Source organism: Crocodylus siamensis, chromosome 3 (assembly GCF_052110815.1).
Source record: "Crocodylus siamensis isolate JL-2025a chromosome 3, ASM5211081v1, whole genome shotgun sequence".
Classification (NCBI taxonomy): domain Eukaryota; kingdom Metazoa; phylum Chordata; order Crocodylia; family Crocodylidae; genus Crocodylus; species Crocodylus siamensis.
Window position 1 is genome coordinate 132,460,010 of NC_143397.1, and position 17,047 is coordinate 132,477,056.

At 42.5% G+C, this 17,047-nt stretch overlaps 1 long non-coding RNA gene across 2 annotated transcripts in view; it reads right to left on the bottom strand.

The window, feature by feature from the left end:
• The window catches only part of LOC149868825 (uncharacterized), a 28,434-nt gene continuing 11,387 nt past the window's right edge, over positions 1-17,047 (bottom strand). For both annotated transcript variants that reach the window (XR_016441340.1, XR_016441339.1), the window contains exon 4: positions 1-7,112. This is a non-coding gene — a long non-coding RNA (uncharacterized LOC149868825). The remainder of the gene's footprint in view (positions 7,113-17,047) is intronic.

Consider the following 17,047-nt stretch of genomic DNA (forward strand, 5'->3'; position numbering starts at 1 on the left):
AAGCACCATATGAGAAAATTTCAAAACTGTTCTACATGTTGGATCATTAGAAAATCACAGCGTCATTTAGGAACTAAATTTAGGCATTGTAAAAAATCTTTGGAGGGTTTGCCAAATTTAGCCTAAAGAAAAACTATGGTTGTTGTGTTTAACATGGAGATTTTTTGTGCAAGAACATTTTCTTAGTTCTTGCACAAGAGCGCAAGAACCAGAAAGTAGAATCAACTATCAACTAAAGTTTAGACCCACTTTAGTTTAGATAAATTAGGGAAATTAAGGGTTGGTTTGTTTTTTTTTAAAGGGAGTGGATATAATGAAAAGTTGATTAGATTTTTGTTTTAAGTCTTTCAATTTTAATAGTCAAAGGTAAAGTTTTCCGGACTTTTCAAAGCTGACCTCTTCTGTTTGGGAAGACTGTACTAACCACTACGTATTCTTCACTAAAGTGTTACAGACCTGACAAAATGAGCTATCATTCAGAGTATACTATAATTACATTTCATGCTAAAACTTCCTTCCCTTTATCTGTTTTGATGAAAGCTGAAAATAGTTAAGACTGCTGATATTCCAAGTGCACTGGAATCTGAGTTTGCACTATCTGAAGCAACCTGCACATTTCAGCAAACTTAAGGAGACATCCAGGCATCAGTTGCACTTAAGTCCTATTGGAAAGATTGGGGCGGGGGGATATAGGCACATAAACAAGTAACTGCAGGGTAAGCTAGGATCTGAACTTATGGCAATTGGTTACCATGGAATAACTATCTGTGTTCAAGTTTAACTTACAGTAAATATGAGGTGAGTTACCTCTCCATGAAAGTAAGGCAAGAGCATGTGTATGAGCTGTTACTGCGTTGTAGCTGAAACACTTTACATTTACATTGCATCTCATCTTACCTATCACACCCTAAATCTCCCCTTCAAAATGAGGATACCTTAAATAACCATTTTATTTAAGAGGATAATTTTCCTGGTTAGCTGATTCAATTGACCATACTGTCCATCTATTGATAGGTAGTTACAGTAATAGGGATCCATTATTACTTGAGGAACTGATCATACAATCATGACACTCAAAAGTAATCCATTTAGAAGTCTGTCACTGACATCAGAAGGACAGCTCAAGGAGTAAGGCTTGCAACAGGGCCTTTGATCACCATAAATTTAATTGAGCGTTCTAATGTTCCAGTTGCATTCAAGCTTTTCAGGAGAATAAAGACACACAGCCTCTTTTAATCTAGGGCAAGTGACCAAAATTGGATGAGCAAGAAGTACTTAGTAATATAGGATTTTTTTCTGAATATTAATAAGGCTTCTGTATTTGTACCCAGCACTTCTCATGTTAGTAAATCATAGCAACAAAGAAAGTAGGGCAGCTTTATTAAGGACAGTGTGGATTCATGAATATAATAATACTGTACATATTGGGCTGTATCCCACATACTGTATATGGGACACTGAAAAATATATAGCATTGTTCTAATATGAAGCAGGAGGAAAGAGGGAACTGTGAGAAAGTAAAGCAAGCAGTGGGAACATGTAGGTATATGTTTATGTGAAATAGAAATACCGTACTGTTTCTGTTCTCTAAAACCCTGGTTATACCAATAGAAAGCTACACTCCTTTTAATCATAATAGTGATTAGTCAAACTAATTTTAAAAAATCAGATTAAAACATCCACGCTCAGCTTCAAGTTTTGACATGTTGCGACGCCACAAGGAAATAGTATACAGTAATGTGTTAGTCGGGATTTGAGTAGTGGTGGAAATAAAACCCCATGCCAGAACTAAATCTGGATTAGAAAGATGTGTGAAGTATTCACAATGAAATTACATAAATCTTGAAATGCGAGGTGTCCAGTATATTTATCTGGTCTAATTTCCTATAGAAAAAAGACGATATATCAAAGTAGACGTGGTTAATCAAATCTCTGTGTTTTACATTTCGGAATGTGACATTTGGTTCAACAAAGACCCACTTTTGCACAGATTTTTTTTATTGTTTCATGTCTAAGTGTAAAAACGGCCTGACCCTTCATTTGGGGAATGAAATGGCCTGGAATTAGCTTATTACTATTCCTTTTGAGAATTAATGAAAAAAATTAGATCTTTTCCCACAGTTGTGCTTTTAGCATAGTTTCAAAACAGTCTAATGGAGACATAAGTCCAGCATGCTCTCTGTTATAGAGCTATATAAAACTCATCGAATCACTTACAGTTCTGAAACTATTCTTCTTAAGGCAAATAAAATTGCCTGGAGGTAGTTCTGCCACATGTCAGAGTTACAGTGCAGTTAGCTGATGGATAATGGGTTTTTGCAATGATTGTTGTCTTCTGTTTCCCTTTGTACCCCAAGCAGTGCATCATGCAGTAGTATTTGATCTGGGTGCTGAGGGCTGTTACCATGCTTTACCCTTTTTTACAAAAGTACAGAGTCAATTATAACCAGTCTTGGAATAAATCAGAAGTAACAGCTGGGATTACAGAGTTCAATAACCTTGCACAGCAGCTTCACAGTGGAAAGTGGTGGTTTGCACCTTGGAAGCACTCAGGAGTCTGATTCCTTCCTCTTTCTGAGAGATCTAATTACTAACTTGACAGCAGATTCTGATGTCAGGTACATGGCATCATTTTGTAATCACTCCACTGACTTCAGTGAATTTACAGTGGCTTTACACTGTTCGGTTTAATGCAGAATTTGACACGGCACAACTAATGCTTTGATTTCAAAGCCTAGAAGGAAGGAAAGAACTGAGCAAACTGGTTCAGAAAAGTAAGGACCAATCTGAACCTTAAGCAAGGTCCTTCCCTGAACTAAACCCAAATCCACTTCATTATGGATGTTCCCTCTTTAGCCCCTGACACCCAGATCTTTATCATAGTCTCTGACTAATCCACCTTTCTCCTCATGAACAATAATAGATCCCAGCTTCCTCCATCTTCATAACCAAAGCCCTGCAACGGAACTGGGATATTGTTGGGATCTGCCAACAAGGCAGTAGAAGTGAGAAAAATAAAGTGTGAGCAGGACTGGGCAGAAAATAATTTCCATTTGCAGATACTGGCAGGGTCAGATTTCGTTTGCATATGTATAATGATCAGACCAGAGAATAAGTGAGACTCAAACTGATAGAGGTAGAAGCAGAAAGGGTAGTGGTGGGACAGGATAGGATCAGGATTAAATATAACGTCCCATGGAGGCTCCATGCACAACCTCCAACTGTGCAGGATCTGAGAAGCCATAATACAGTGGCTAGGCCTTGGGCTGTTGCTCCACTCCTATATTACTAAACCCAGTGTGGTCACTAAGAAACAGCCCTGCCCAGACACTTACTCCTGTCTTGTACGTAACCAAGCCCAGCAGTTAAGCAATGAGGACAGCCAGAAGGGGTACTGAGTGAACACTCAACAGTACTCTGGGGCCACCCAGTAGACATAGGAGGACAGACAGGAAAGTCTGAGAGCAATGCCCCTCTAACATATCTACAGGCAGTCCTCAGACTTACTACATAAAATTGGTTCCTGAAAACCCGTATCTTAAGTCAAAGCATTGTAACTCGGAACCAATTTTCTCATAAGAAACAATGTTATAAATGGGGGGTTGGCTCCTGAACCAAGGCCCAATACCCTTTTTACACCAAAAACACCCCAGAATTTTGTACTCGATCAATTATAGATGAGTAATATAGCTACATTAGTGTATTTATATTGTAAATAGCAATCATATTGATTTGGAAGGACTTCTTTGTGGTGACTTTGTTGGACTTTTTGAAAGGCTCTTGGTTGGACTTTTTGAAGGGTTGTTGGCTGGAGTCTTCTCAGAAGACTTGACTGAAGGTTTTTCTGGAGACTTATCTGGTTTCTTAAAGAAAGTGTCCAAGGAAGTTTGGACAGATGTTCTTCAGGAGATGAGTGATGCAGCGAACTTGTTGGCTGGCATGGCATTGCATCAGATCAAGCATTGTAAGTTGAAACTGGCATTGTAAAGTTGAAACAGGGTGTCAATTTATAAATGTTGTAAGTGCAAAATGTAACTCAAAACATTGTAAGTCAAGGACTTCCTGTATACTGCTTGGGTGCACAGGGCATGGGAGTAAGTTGTGAGGCTTGTTTCTTAACCATGGTCCTGGGCTTTGTAAGGTGGCATCAGGATGGCTTAAGGCAGTTTGTAGCTCCCTAGTCAGCTGGAGATAAGCAGAGGAACACCTATTTTATGAATACTGCTGGTGTCTAGGTTTGAGAGAAATGCTAAGCAGCTTGGCACTCTCAGGATTTTGGTGGTTATTGTCATGGAGAACAGCAGAAACATAGTACCTCCAGGACTTTACCAGGGAAAATTTAAGTGCCAAGGAAGTTTATGCTGGCATAAGGTAAGCAGGGTTTTATCAGTGGGCTGGAGGTAAGCACCCACCTCTTTCTTGTGAATGTAGCCCAGTGACCATCCAATCACACTCAGTAGAGCAATACAAGATCCAGACACAGAACCCAGGTCTTCTGAGCCCCAGTCCAGTGTCTGGGGCATCATCTAAATCAATTCCATAGCCTCATTTCACCTGGCAAAGGGCAGTTTTCCTGTCTATGCAAATAAGAAACACTAAGAAACATGTATGAAGAAATGTTTCCAAAGTATCCCCTATCACCACTGAGGAAAAGCTCATGCCTCCTCCTCAAGGCTCACCGATACATAGCTAGTTTATACCAGTACTTCACAATGTTTCCTTGAGTGAAATTTCACTTTTATAATTTATTGGTTGTAATTGTTCTAATTCTACTGGGGTTAGTAAATGATTTATAATGCCTCATCGTCCATATCCCAAAGGTGTTAACCTGGACATACCATTGCCCTTTACTGGAGGGAATTAATTATTAGTTTGATCCTGACTTAGCCACTCTGTAATCAAAGGGGTTTCCTGGAGCGCAAATCAGGCACTGCTGGACAGGGCTACCAACCTAACTATGGCAAAAGAGATAGGACATGCAATTGAGAGACTGCTTGTGAAATGTGTAAACTAAAACACTTAAATGTCTGCACTCCTATCCCGTGGAGAGTGAGCCGGCTGTTTCAGGAGAATGCTTTCAGTCTTTATGCTGTGTTTATTGACCTGACACAACACAGAAATAATCTGAGTGTCTACATAATCTCAGAGAAAGGAGAATGACTGGGTTTTGAACAACTTGAAAGGAGTTTGCCAACTCTGAGATTGCTTCACTTCATTGCAATTTGCTTCATTGTAAGACTACGTGCATGGGCCAGCAGCTTTCCTCCTACTCCCCCCAATTCCATGCAGCAGCATCAGTACTTTCTGAAGTTTATATTCTTCATTAGATTGATGCAGGGATCTCCAGCATAAAACAAAAATGTAATGTGTGCAGCAGTTGTAACCAGACTCTTCAATACTAATCTTTTCAGCATCTGTGCCTATAAATGTTTAATGCTGTCATCGCTGCATTGTGAATAGCTGGTTTAAGCTGAGAGTTTTTGAAACACAGTCCCTCTAGGTAGGAGATTTGGAAAATTCTGGCATGTACTGGAGTTAGTAATATCTTAACATAGAAATGCCTTCTCAATGGGGGAGGAAGGCCTCAAGGAGCTATACAGTATGCATAGTCATTAAGTTTTAATCATTTAAGGCTACTGAATTGTTCAGAACATTAACCAGTCAGGATGAATTCTAATGACTGATCATTGATCAATATGTGTAGGAGAGTGCTGTTCAGCTTATTCACAGACAATGAGTAAACCCACAAGAGAACACCTATTGCATATGTGTGCCTCTGTGTACTCGTGACTGTAAACAAGGGCAGAATGGACAGTCATGGAATCATAGTAAATGAGGGTTGGAAGGGACCTCAGAAGGTCATCCAGTCCAACCCTGCTAAAAGCAGGACCAGCCCCAACTAGATCAGCCCCTGCAATTTACGGTACAGGGCAAAACCCACATATTTAAGAATACTTAGTCTTCCTCATTGCCTTCTTCCCTCCCACAGACATCTTTCAGTTTAGGATGAATGTCAATTCAAGGAACTTTAAAGGCATTTTATTTCCTTATTCAGCAAACATAGCATTAACCAGCCACAGGTTTGTCTCAAAGGCAATTAATCCTGGGTCAGGTGCATGTGTACAATAAACGTGATGTGAGGAACAATACTTCTTCCCACTAGTTTTTTGACTGGATCTGAAAACATTTTCAGGAACTTCCATTTAAATTCTCAGGGTGTCATTATCACCAAATTGTCACAGTCTTGTGTTTAACAGGACACCTACCTCATGGGAGTTTATAGAACAATATTTATCAGCCCTTTCTTCAGGATGTATCTTGGTCTCCTCTAGGAGCACTAAGAAGGTAGTGCACAGTGAGAACAAAGAGTGAATCATTTTTTCTACTATTGCGATCTGAAGAGCTTTAGAAATGGGAGCTGGGAGTGAGAAGGGAGTATCAGTGTCAGAGAGGGCTGACTGAGGTGACAGTAATTTGGAAGCAAAGAGAAGGCACCACAACCATGATAAATTTGGCTTATGGATGCTCTCCTTTGAATTGCATCAGCCTCAGGAAGATATAGAAGCAGGAGAAGGAAAGTGAAAGGGCTAAGCTTGTATTTGTGACCCAGGGAAAGAGACAATGAAGACTTTCTCTGGAATTATCAAATAAGACATGGATAGTTTTAATAAAATCTGAACCAACCCTACAATCAGACATTCACAGGAGATCCCTATAGGGAGTAGAATCATGGCAAGGAAAAAACAGTTACTTGATTGAACAGTTTAGTTTTTGTTTGCTTTGGGATATTTTGGAGACAGAAAGCTCATAGTTTTGGACCTCTTGCCTGATTTCCAAAATTCACTTTTGGAGCTCTCGCAGCTATGTCATTAAAAAAAAAAAGCCTTAAAAAATTACTGATTTCTTTTCACATAAAATCACTGAAGGTTTTTCCACACAATTCACCATAGTACTGAAGTCAAATCCTCCCTCCAAACATATTTTGCAGCACCTCACAAAAACAAAGTTACTCAATAGAGTATATATCCGGGTGTCAATGCCTTGCTGTTCCAAAGCCATTTTCCTCCTTTTGTCTCTGAGGCAACCACTCCTATGGAACTTCCTTTGAACACCTGCACAATGAGAATTGGAAAATGAGCTGGAGATACTACAGAAGGCCTCTATAAAAAGTTAGCTTCATTTTAAAGTAAAAGAAGCTGTTTTCTGCTCCTTTACAACAGCTGAGGCTCCTTTAAGCTAACAGACCCCTGAGGGATGGCTTGCAAGCCATGCTAGTTTTCTCTAACATGATAAACAAGTTGTGGCAACATAATCATCCTAATGAATGTCATGTGTAAAAATTGGGTATAATTTTTAAATAATCTGCAAGCCTTTTAGTGGTCTTTCTGAGTATGAAACAAGTAGCAGGGTTTTCAACCTATTTTTTTTCACTGACAATCTGCAAACTTTTTACTGACAACCAGCTTTTTACTGATGAAGGTTTTTACTGATATACTAGCCAATTGCCTATCAAAAATGATGGCAGGGAGAGGGCCCAAGGCGCTGCTGGCCCTGTTTCCCCCACCCCCTGTCCAGTCCTCCGCACCGCTTGCAGGGAGCAGGGTGGCCTCGGCTCAACTCTGTGCCACTTGCAGGGATTGGGGTAGGAGCTCCCCCACCCTCTGTCCAGTCCTCAGCATGGCTTTGGAATCATGGCGGTGCTCCCCCACACTTGGGGCACTCTAATTGGCTGTTTCCAACAGCCAATCAGAGTCTGAATAGTGTTACGGACAGACAGACTTAGGCTTTTATAATAATAGAATCTTTTAAATAATGTAAATGTAACTTTTCTGCCAGGCCCTGTCTTGCTTCCAGATCCCGGTTAGAAAGGCTGAATTCAAGTTTAGGGATTTAATGCAAAGCATAGTTAAAAAGTTAAAAAAAGTTTGGTTGTCAGTAAAAATGTTCCAGTAAAAAAGTATTTCTTGGGTTGGCAACACTACTTGACTGTAACAATAGTTTTACACTGTTTCTCCTACCCCATGGCTCCTCTACTCATACCCACACCCTGATGCTGCTGATGACACCAACTCCCCATCCCACCCCTCAGCCTTAACCTCACTGGCCCTGCTCCCCTGTTCTACAATAGACTTCCAAAGATGCCTGTCTGCATCCCAGTAGTATTACAGGACCAAATGCAGCAGCACATGGCTCAAGGGAGGAGAGGTCTACAAAGCCCTGAGAGAAGGCTTCCTGCAGGGTACTATGCTCCTGCTTGGACATCAGGCAATGCTGCTGGGCTCTATGTGTGCTTCAGTCAAGCTCTAGCTAATCCAGCTTATTTCTGAGAAGGAGCTTCAATCAAGAAGATCAGCAGTTTTGTGAAGGTTTTTTTGTTTGTTTTGTTTTGTTTTGTTTTGTTTACAGATGGTTCAAATTTATTCATGGACAGCCATTTTTAGCCTGTTTTTTTACTAACTGTTTGTAAATGTATAGATAGTTGGCAATCCTGTCAGGTAGCTAGCCATGTTAGTCTGAAGTTAGTCAGAAGGCAGGACAGATTTGCACCTTTTGTTATAGGCTTACTCATGGGTGGGCAAAGTGCGGCCCACCAGGCCATTCTATCCAGCCTGCGAGACCCCTAAAAATTTAGAAAATGAATATTTATCTGCCCCTGGCTGCCTGTCATGCGGTCCTCGATGGCTTGCCAAAACTCAGCAGCCCTCCGCCCAAAATAATTGCCTGCTCCTAGGCTAACTAAATCAGAGATGCATAGCATAAGCTTCCATAAACAGCATCTCATGAAGCTGTTGCTTATAAAAGCTTATGTTGTGCCTCCCTGGTTTAGTTTGTCTATAAAGTGCCTTCTGCCTTTCTAGGTAGGAACAAAAATTATGCAGAGTTAAAAGGTGAGGGGAACTTACAGTGTGTCAAACTAAGTTGCTGTAACTGTTTCCTGTGTCTACTCTATCCTACAGTAAGTGAAAAACTAAACCTCAGTGATATGGCAGTTTTCATTCATGCATAAACTGGCCCAGTTCAGCACTTACTTAGTACAGGATAGGAGTGGACATATGAAACAGGTGCTGTGGATCAGATGATATATAGTGGGTGTATCTACACGTGCTATTAATTCAAAGTAGGCTTACTGCTCAGTAAAAGCTGAAAGCATGTCTACACATACTCCCTCTTGGGAGTAGATTTGCTCCCACCCAGGCTCCCCCTAGGTGCTAGTCCAGGGGCTGTCAGGGAGCATAGGGCTGGTCTCCATGTGCACAGGACAAGGACAGCTCTGCCAACTGCAGCGGTAGCTGTTTCCTGGCCCTGTACATATTGGGAGGGGTCCTGATGTGCACAGGGCTGGGAGACAGCTGCTGCTACAGAGCTGTCCTGTCCTGTGCACATGGGGACAAGCCTTGTGCCCATCGGGGCTTCCCCACACAGTTTGGGGTGGTTGGGACTTGTCCCATTCTGAGGCAGGTCCCAGCCAGCTCTGAGCTGGGTGGAGGATTCCCCATGTAGTCCAGGGCTGGCTGGGAACTGTCCCATTTCTGGGACACGTCCCAGCCAGCTTTGGGCTCCACAATGATTTCCCCACACAACCCAGGGCTGGTTGGGAATTGTTCCATTCTGGGGCAGGTCCCAGCCAACTCTGGGCTGCACGAGGATTTCTCCATGTAGCCTGGGGCTAGCTGGGAGCTGCCCCATTTCTGGGGCAAGTCCCAGCCAGCTCCAGGCTGCATGAGGATTTCCCTGTGCAGCTTTGGGGAAATATCCCTGTGCTGCATGGGGAAATATCCACTCAGCCTAGAGTCAGCTGGGACCTGCCCCAGAATCAGGACAGTTCCTGGCCAGCTCTGGGCTGGGTGGGGAAGCAGGGAGCTCCCGAGTCCCAGCGCTGCTTGGCTCCCAACTCCCATGTGCAGGGGAGGATTAATGCACAGGCCCATAAGGCCTGGGCCTGGGCCTGGGCCCAGGGGCCTCTGCTAATCAGGGGCCCCCTGGGGGCAGAGGCTGGGGCAGGGGCCTGCCACACTCCCCAGCCCGCAAGGTAAAGTCTTACAAAGCACCATCACATGTTAAACACAAGAGCCACAGGGAGGCAGTGGCTAGGAACTCGTCTGACCACTGTATGGGGACAGGCGGGATGAGGCCGCAGTGAGGATCCCCGTCACCCCTGCTGCTTGCTGCCCAGCCAGTCTGTCTCTCTCCTGTCCCTTTGCCTGAAAGGCATAGACAGCGGGAGGCTGGGACTAACAGGGCTTAGCCTCTGCAAACTAATTGTGCGGCAACAGGGCAACAGTAGCCACTGTCCCACTCTACCCAGTGTCACTTGGTGCCACCACCATGCGCTGCTGCTGCAGCGCTGCACCCAGAGCCCCTGCTGCACAGTTCTCCGCCATTGGCACACACCAGCCTCACAACAGCTCTTAGCTCCCCCAAAGAATATTTCCTCCTGCTGCTACCACTGAACGGAGCCTGATCCTGCCCTTTTTCCCTCCCCAGGGTCAGCTCACAGGGCAGAAAGGCCACTTGGGATAGGCTGCCATGCCGCTTGCAACAGATGCAAAATGCATGTGTGTGTTGGGGGGCTGCGACCTTCAAGCCATGCCAAATGCTGTCGTGCGCAGTGCGTACTGCTTTAGTCCCTCTGCCAAGGGCTACTTTGGGGCATAGAGAAGAGGAATCCCACTGCCCCTGGATGCTTCTTGCAGTTCTTGACCCCAAGTAAGGCTGCCATTAGAGATGGGCCTGCAGCTCTCCCAAGCAAGGACAGCTCATGTGGGGAAATGCGAGGTCTCGCAGGGGCTGATTAGATACAGATCTGTCTGTCTAGATATACATATATGAGAGAAAGATTGTGTGTGTGCACATCTATATAGATATCGAGAGAGAGAGAGAGAGAGATATACAGGTAGAGAGAGAGAGAGGAGACATTATGTGTGTGTATATATATGTATGTCTATATCAATATATCTATACAATTTGATTACATAATTATGTGATGGTAGTATTAAAACGTGTAATGGGTACAGGAAAGAGAGCATTACAGTATATGAAGTTGAGCACATGCTTAACGTTTCAGAAAAGAGAAAAAAACCCCACTGAGATGTATTGTGTTAGCCTACTGCTTTATTTTAACTGCAATAATTGGTATTCTTAGACTCATACTCAAGGCTATAAGTATGGCCTGTATTTTTCTTGTAGTAGTTTACTGTAGTGTACGTACCATGTAAAATGTGTATTTTTAAAAAATAGTCAAACAAGAATCTATATGACCACTAAACTAAAATGTATTTCCTTTCATGTTATTATATATTTATGGAGATCCCATGCATCCGAGTCATTTTCCTAAGGCAGTTGTTTTATTCAGTTTTGTGCGTGGCAAAATTGAGTAGTTAATTCTGACATGGCATGTTATGCTTTATTTATTAGTGCACTATGAAAATATTTAATAGGTCTATTTATTAATGGTTTTTGATACATTCATGTTTATAATGGGGTATAGCAGGGCCCTCCAATTTTCTGTTTATCCAGGGCTCCAATAAATCTTAATCCAGCATTGTTTGTGAAGAGCTGGGAGCTAAGCAGCACTGGGACAAGCATCTCCTGATGCTGCTCAGCTTCCACCTTCTAGGAGGATCTGGGAGCTGAGTAGTGCCAAGATCAGGGGAGTTCCCTATCCCTGTGGTTCCCTAGTGTAGGGGCTGACTGGGAGCAAATTTGCTCCCAGCCAGCATCTACGCATGTAGATATAGGTAGTTTACTACCTATAAATACAGGTAGTAAACTAACTGCACAGTAGACTAATTTACTGCACAGTAAATGTGCGCATGTGTAGATGGTGATGCTTTACTACACAGTAGATTAGTCTACCATACAGCAAAGCATCTCATGTAGACACATGCAGTAAGTTTCCTCCCGCTCACACATACCTTTTAATTCATCATTGTTTTGTCTATCCGTGGCCCCTCTCTTCTATTGCACAAGCCAGAGGGACTTGTCCAAAGCAGCAGCACACACAAGCAGCTGGGCCTTTATATTTACATGTATTCAACTGACACAGCTGTGTCCATGTGGTTTCCTCACATTTTTGTGCAGTTGTATAAAAAGCAAAGCTAACAGAGACAATAAGGGCTTTACCAGGAGCTAAGCTACATTCTTGGGCACCACCTAACAATGGTTTCCAGCAGAAGTGAGCATCTACCATAAGCACACAGCAAAACCACCTTCCAGGTGCCCCTGTGCCATGAAGTATAAGAGAACAAAATTACCATGACAATGCTGGCACCAGTGTTCCTACTTTAGGAAGCTGGAAAACAGTTCTTCCCTTGGAATTAATGAATGACTGCTTGAATGGCAATCAGGCTGCACATTACCATACCCAAAACTTCAGATGTAGCAGCTTCACCAAAGCCTCTCCTCCATCAAGCTAGTGGGAACTGTGCTGTGCTTTATTAATGTCTATATTTACCAGTACTGTAGCAATGTGCTAACAGGCACATCAGACTCGTTCTGCTAAAAGCTTTCTTAAAAAAAAAAAAAAAAAAGACAGTGCATGGCATCAAATAATACCTAGCTCTTTTTATCCATAGGTGTCTAAAAAAAAGGTGTTTACAAAAAACACTAGTGCCATTATTATCTTTTTTACATTGAGGGAAACTGAGGCACAAGAGGGGAAGTGATTTGTCCAAAGTCATTCAGCACCAGCACTGGGAGTAAGTCACATTCTTCAATTTTCAGTCCAATTCTTATATCTATCTATCTATCTAGGACAAAAGTGGTCAAGTGTTTACTCATGAGATAATAGGTCCACAGCCTAACATTTATGGGATCAGTGGCTCATTTTGGGATTTATTTAGTGTGTACACACACACACACACATATACACTTCACCCTAGGCCTGTTCGAGTCCTTAAGCATCTCTTACAACCCCCTGCTAATCTTCTTATTCCCTCTCCCTGCTATTTATGATCTTGCCCAAAGGCCCCATGCTGCAAGCATCATCCTTCTATCTATGCTAATGTGGAATAAGTGATCTCTAGGATAAGGGTCAGCCAGCAATAATTGGCTTTCTCTTGCCAAAAAGTATGTGATTTCTACACTGATCGAAAGCTGATGGCTCTGTTACTTTCTACTTGAAGAGAAAAGTAGTTACATTACTAGTTTTTATTTTTCTGTGAAAAAGGTAAATGAATAAGAATAAACAGCTGTTGCAAGGCAACCTGGTATTTCAGGAAATGTCGAATAAATGTTAGTTACCTGGGTAAATGGTGGAATCCCTGCATTGTTGAAGCTGTGGAGCAAGGAAAGCTCTGAGAAATTAAAGTTTTCAGGAAGAAATGGGAGAAATGGGAAAAGACATTTCCAAAGAAAGGCATAAAAAACCTGAAGGGCTCAATCCAGCAATGCTAATGCAAGTGAAGCTCTTTAACTGAAGAGATCAAAACATGCTGCATCAGAAATCAATATCCAAAGTTTTCAGCAGCATCCTTCACTTGTCCTCTAAAATTTCCTTTGTCTGTTCCTGGTCTAAGTTTTTCACACATTTAATACCGGTATTTCTGATATACCCTCTAAGTAGTGGTGGGTCACTAGTATGAGAAAGAGTCATACAAAGTATTTTGTGTATCAGTGTACAATATTCAGCTGGAGACCAGGATAATTCCTCAGGAGGTTTGCAAAAATTACATAACTTTTTTTTTTTTGAGTGTAGTTGAGAGATTTGCTTGAGAAACTGACTTAATCTCTTGCATAAATATATTTTGTTATTCTCCTTAGAGATTTGTTTGCTTAAAACATATGGTAGATCCTTGTGTGTATATAGGTATTATTAACACCTTAGGGGAAAAATACAAGCAGGATGAAGTGGTAGCACAAACCAATACATGCCTAGATCTGTGCTTCCCTCTGTAATTCAAGCAGCTTCAACTCCAATTTCTCTTAATTTTCCCTGAGAATTCCCCCTGTGCCCCAGCCAGGTACGAGTCTCAGCCTAGGCTACTAAGTTCATGTTTTTGCCAGGATGTTACACCTTTTATCTTAGTCAGGCATTTTCTGTTTTCAGTGCATGTCTTGGGAAATCACTGCCCAGGCCTGAGCAGTGGGTTAAACCCAGCCCATGCATGAGCAGCCCCACTGAAAAGTCATGTGTTAGAGTGTCTTCATGGTGTGTGTTTTGGACTTTCAGGAGACATATCCCATAGATTGGTGATTCTCTACCTTGTTAGACTCAAGGCAACCCCTCATTAGACTCAAGATACCTTTCAAAAAAATGCTAGCTCTTGGCTTTCAGGTTTTTTTTTTTTTGACTATGGAAAAATAATAGAGACATTCTTCATTTGCAAAGAACTCAGCAAGTCAAAAAGTTTTTGTCACTATGGATTCCCGTTTGAAATCTCTGGGTTCATCTTGTGAATCATGTAGATGTTTGCGTACCTAACAGTGCTAATATTGCATGGCACCCTGCAACATCCTTAAGGGCTCTCATAGCCATCCAGGGAGCCGTGGCATCCTAGTTGTTGAGAATCCCTGCTGCATCTTTGAAAACCAAACTTCTCAGTGATATTTTTCTCTATGAATCGTGTGCCCCTCTTTCTGGGTACAGGGAGGAGGAGGATAATAGGAAGACATTAGAGGACTAACTGTATGAAGTGATTTTGCCTTGTGCATGAGGTGGGTAGCTGGCCTACATGAAGGCAGAATCTAGTTTCTAACTCACACCTATAGGCAGGTCAGGTTGAAACTTGGATAACATCATTGTGTGTGTGGATGGTAAGTGGTTAGTGTACCACCTCAGTGAAAGCATGAGTCAATGCAGAAGTGAAGACAACCTTCAGGGCCAGATACAGAGAGACAACAAGGCTGCAAACAGATATTGCATTTGTCCCAGGGAAGCCATTTTCTCTCAGGACAAAGTGCCAATCAACCATTCAGACATTCATGTCTTGTCCCAGGACAAACTCAAGCGCACAGGATAGAAAATTCTAACAGTTTGTCCCAAGACAACCAGATGCACTTTGTAATATCCCAGTATTGCATAATGAAATCAATGGCAGGAAAGTGGCAGTACATTCAGCGCTCGGTAAACCTCAGTTGGCAGGGCAATGTGTGTACAAGTCAATCCCAGGATTTTTCTGTTCTGGGTCAAACACAGACAACTGGTCCTGGGATTAATGTAACATTTGTCCCCAGCCTAAGTGCTTCTCCCTGTCATTCCTGCCCATGGATTTTCTCTCACATTTTTTCCCCACCCTCCACCACCTGCTTCCCTTTCAAAATTTCATATACAAGTCCCTTGCTGGGAGAAAAGAAAATATTAGGAAACTCTTTAAAGCAAGAAATCTTTTAAAGGGTTCAGTTTGCCCTCATGGACACATGAAGGAAATGCTTTCAGGCTGCATAGGAAGTGTGCCGGCACCCTACGCAAGAGCTGTGCGCTTGTTGTGAGGAAATGGCAGATGGACCCCAGCAACCACATGAGTTTAGCTGAAAAACCACGCAGACCAGCCTAGAGAATGCAACACATACACAGAGATGGTCTACTGGGCAAGTCACTAGCCTCTCCCCGTCTCTGCAAAATAGATCCCTGCCTCACAGGGCTGCTGACACAGTTAATTCAGTACTGCTGGTAAAGCACCTTAAAGTTGTCCTGCTGCTTGTAAACCATGCCAGGGAGCACTAGAAAAGAGCAAAGTGTAAGTGTTTAAATAGTAATGACTAATGCTAATTAGCTTCCTATTCATTTCCAGTTGCAATTCAACATGCTTGTGTGGCTGCAGGGAGCCTTTGTTGGCTGTTGTCCTAGTTATCACCATAATGCCTCTCTCTTTGATAGCAATTCCAGCCCACTCCTCCACTGCAATGATCCCATCCTGATACACCTCATGCACTTCCCAGCCCTCACATGAATTCTTCATGCTGCTCTACTAGGGGGAGACCAGGAGAAGTTTGAAGCAAGGCCAGAAGATTCCCCCCTACAGCAGAGTTGCTGCTAGTTTTGTTCCAGTTAGGAAAGGTAGAAGGAATTAAACAACCTCAGTGACAGAGAGAAACAATCCTCCTGGTTCTGCCCATGCGTCCAGCTGCTTGGGTTAGACATCAGGCCAAGGATGTTGGCTATTCTACATTAGGAACCCCAACCACTGAGATCCATAGGCATGCTCAGGCTTACAGATTCACATAGTTTATGCTATAGGCATGAGCCGCCTCCACCATTTAAACAGAACCAACTTTCTAATCTGAGGCACACTAGCAGGTTCATCTGAGCAGGTGCATTTAGAAGAGAGGTGGTAACTTGGCTGGACTTTTTTTTTATTTTTAGCTAGGGTAGGTCATGTTTTGTGTCCTGTATCCCAATGTGGGTTTGACTAGTCTGTGTGTGTGCTTTAAGCATGCATCATGCCTAGAAGTTAGCCATTAGGTACAGTGTACAAATTGAAAGAATATATAAAAAAGATGGATGATTAGTAGCAAGTGGAGAACACAGGAATTAGTGCTATAGCAGGTCACATGTTGACTTTGAAACAGGGTTTCGCATTTACTGTTGGATTAGTTACACAGTGGTTGGTTTTGAAGCCACAGAGCAGCTTGGCTTACGGAAAGTTGACTCTCAAGTAAGCTACTCTGGAGCACGTGCTTCAGCTTCCTGACTGAAAGCAGCTCGTTACCAGTATTCAGCAGCACTCCTGTCCTGTCCTACTACCATTATGCACGTGAGTCATCTTATTCATGTGAGAAGTCCCACTGAAGTCAGTGAACTAATTACTTAAGTAATCTTACATACATACAAAAAAGTGTTTGAAAATGAGAAACTCGGGGGGGGGGTGTTTACGAGCAGGTATGTTCATGCTTCTTTAGGACTGGGAAGGCCTATCCAGCAAATAAGAAGTTGGAGATAGGGATAAGGAAAAAGTACAATAACCTTTTATAGATTCAATCTCTACATTCCCTGGGCTAAATTCTACCCTCCATTACATGTGGGTAACTTCAATAGGTCAACAGTGGTATGGTAGCTTATGAATTCCCTATAAAAGGAAAAAAAAAAATCTCACAGTGCTAAAATCTA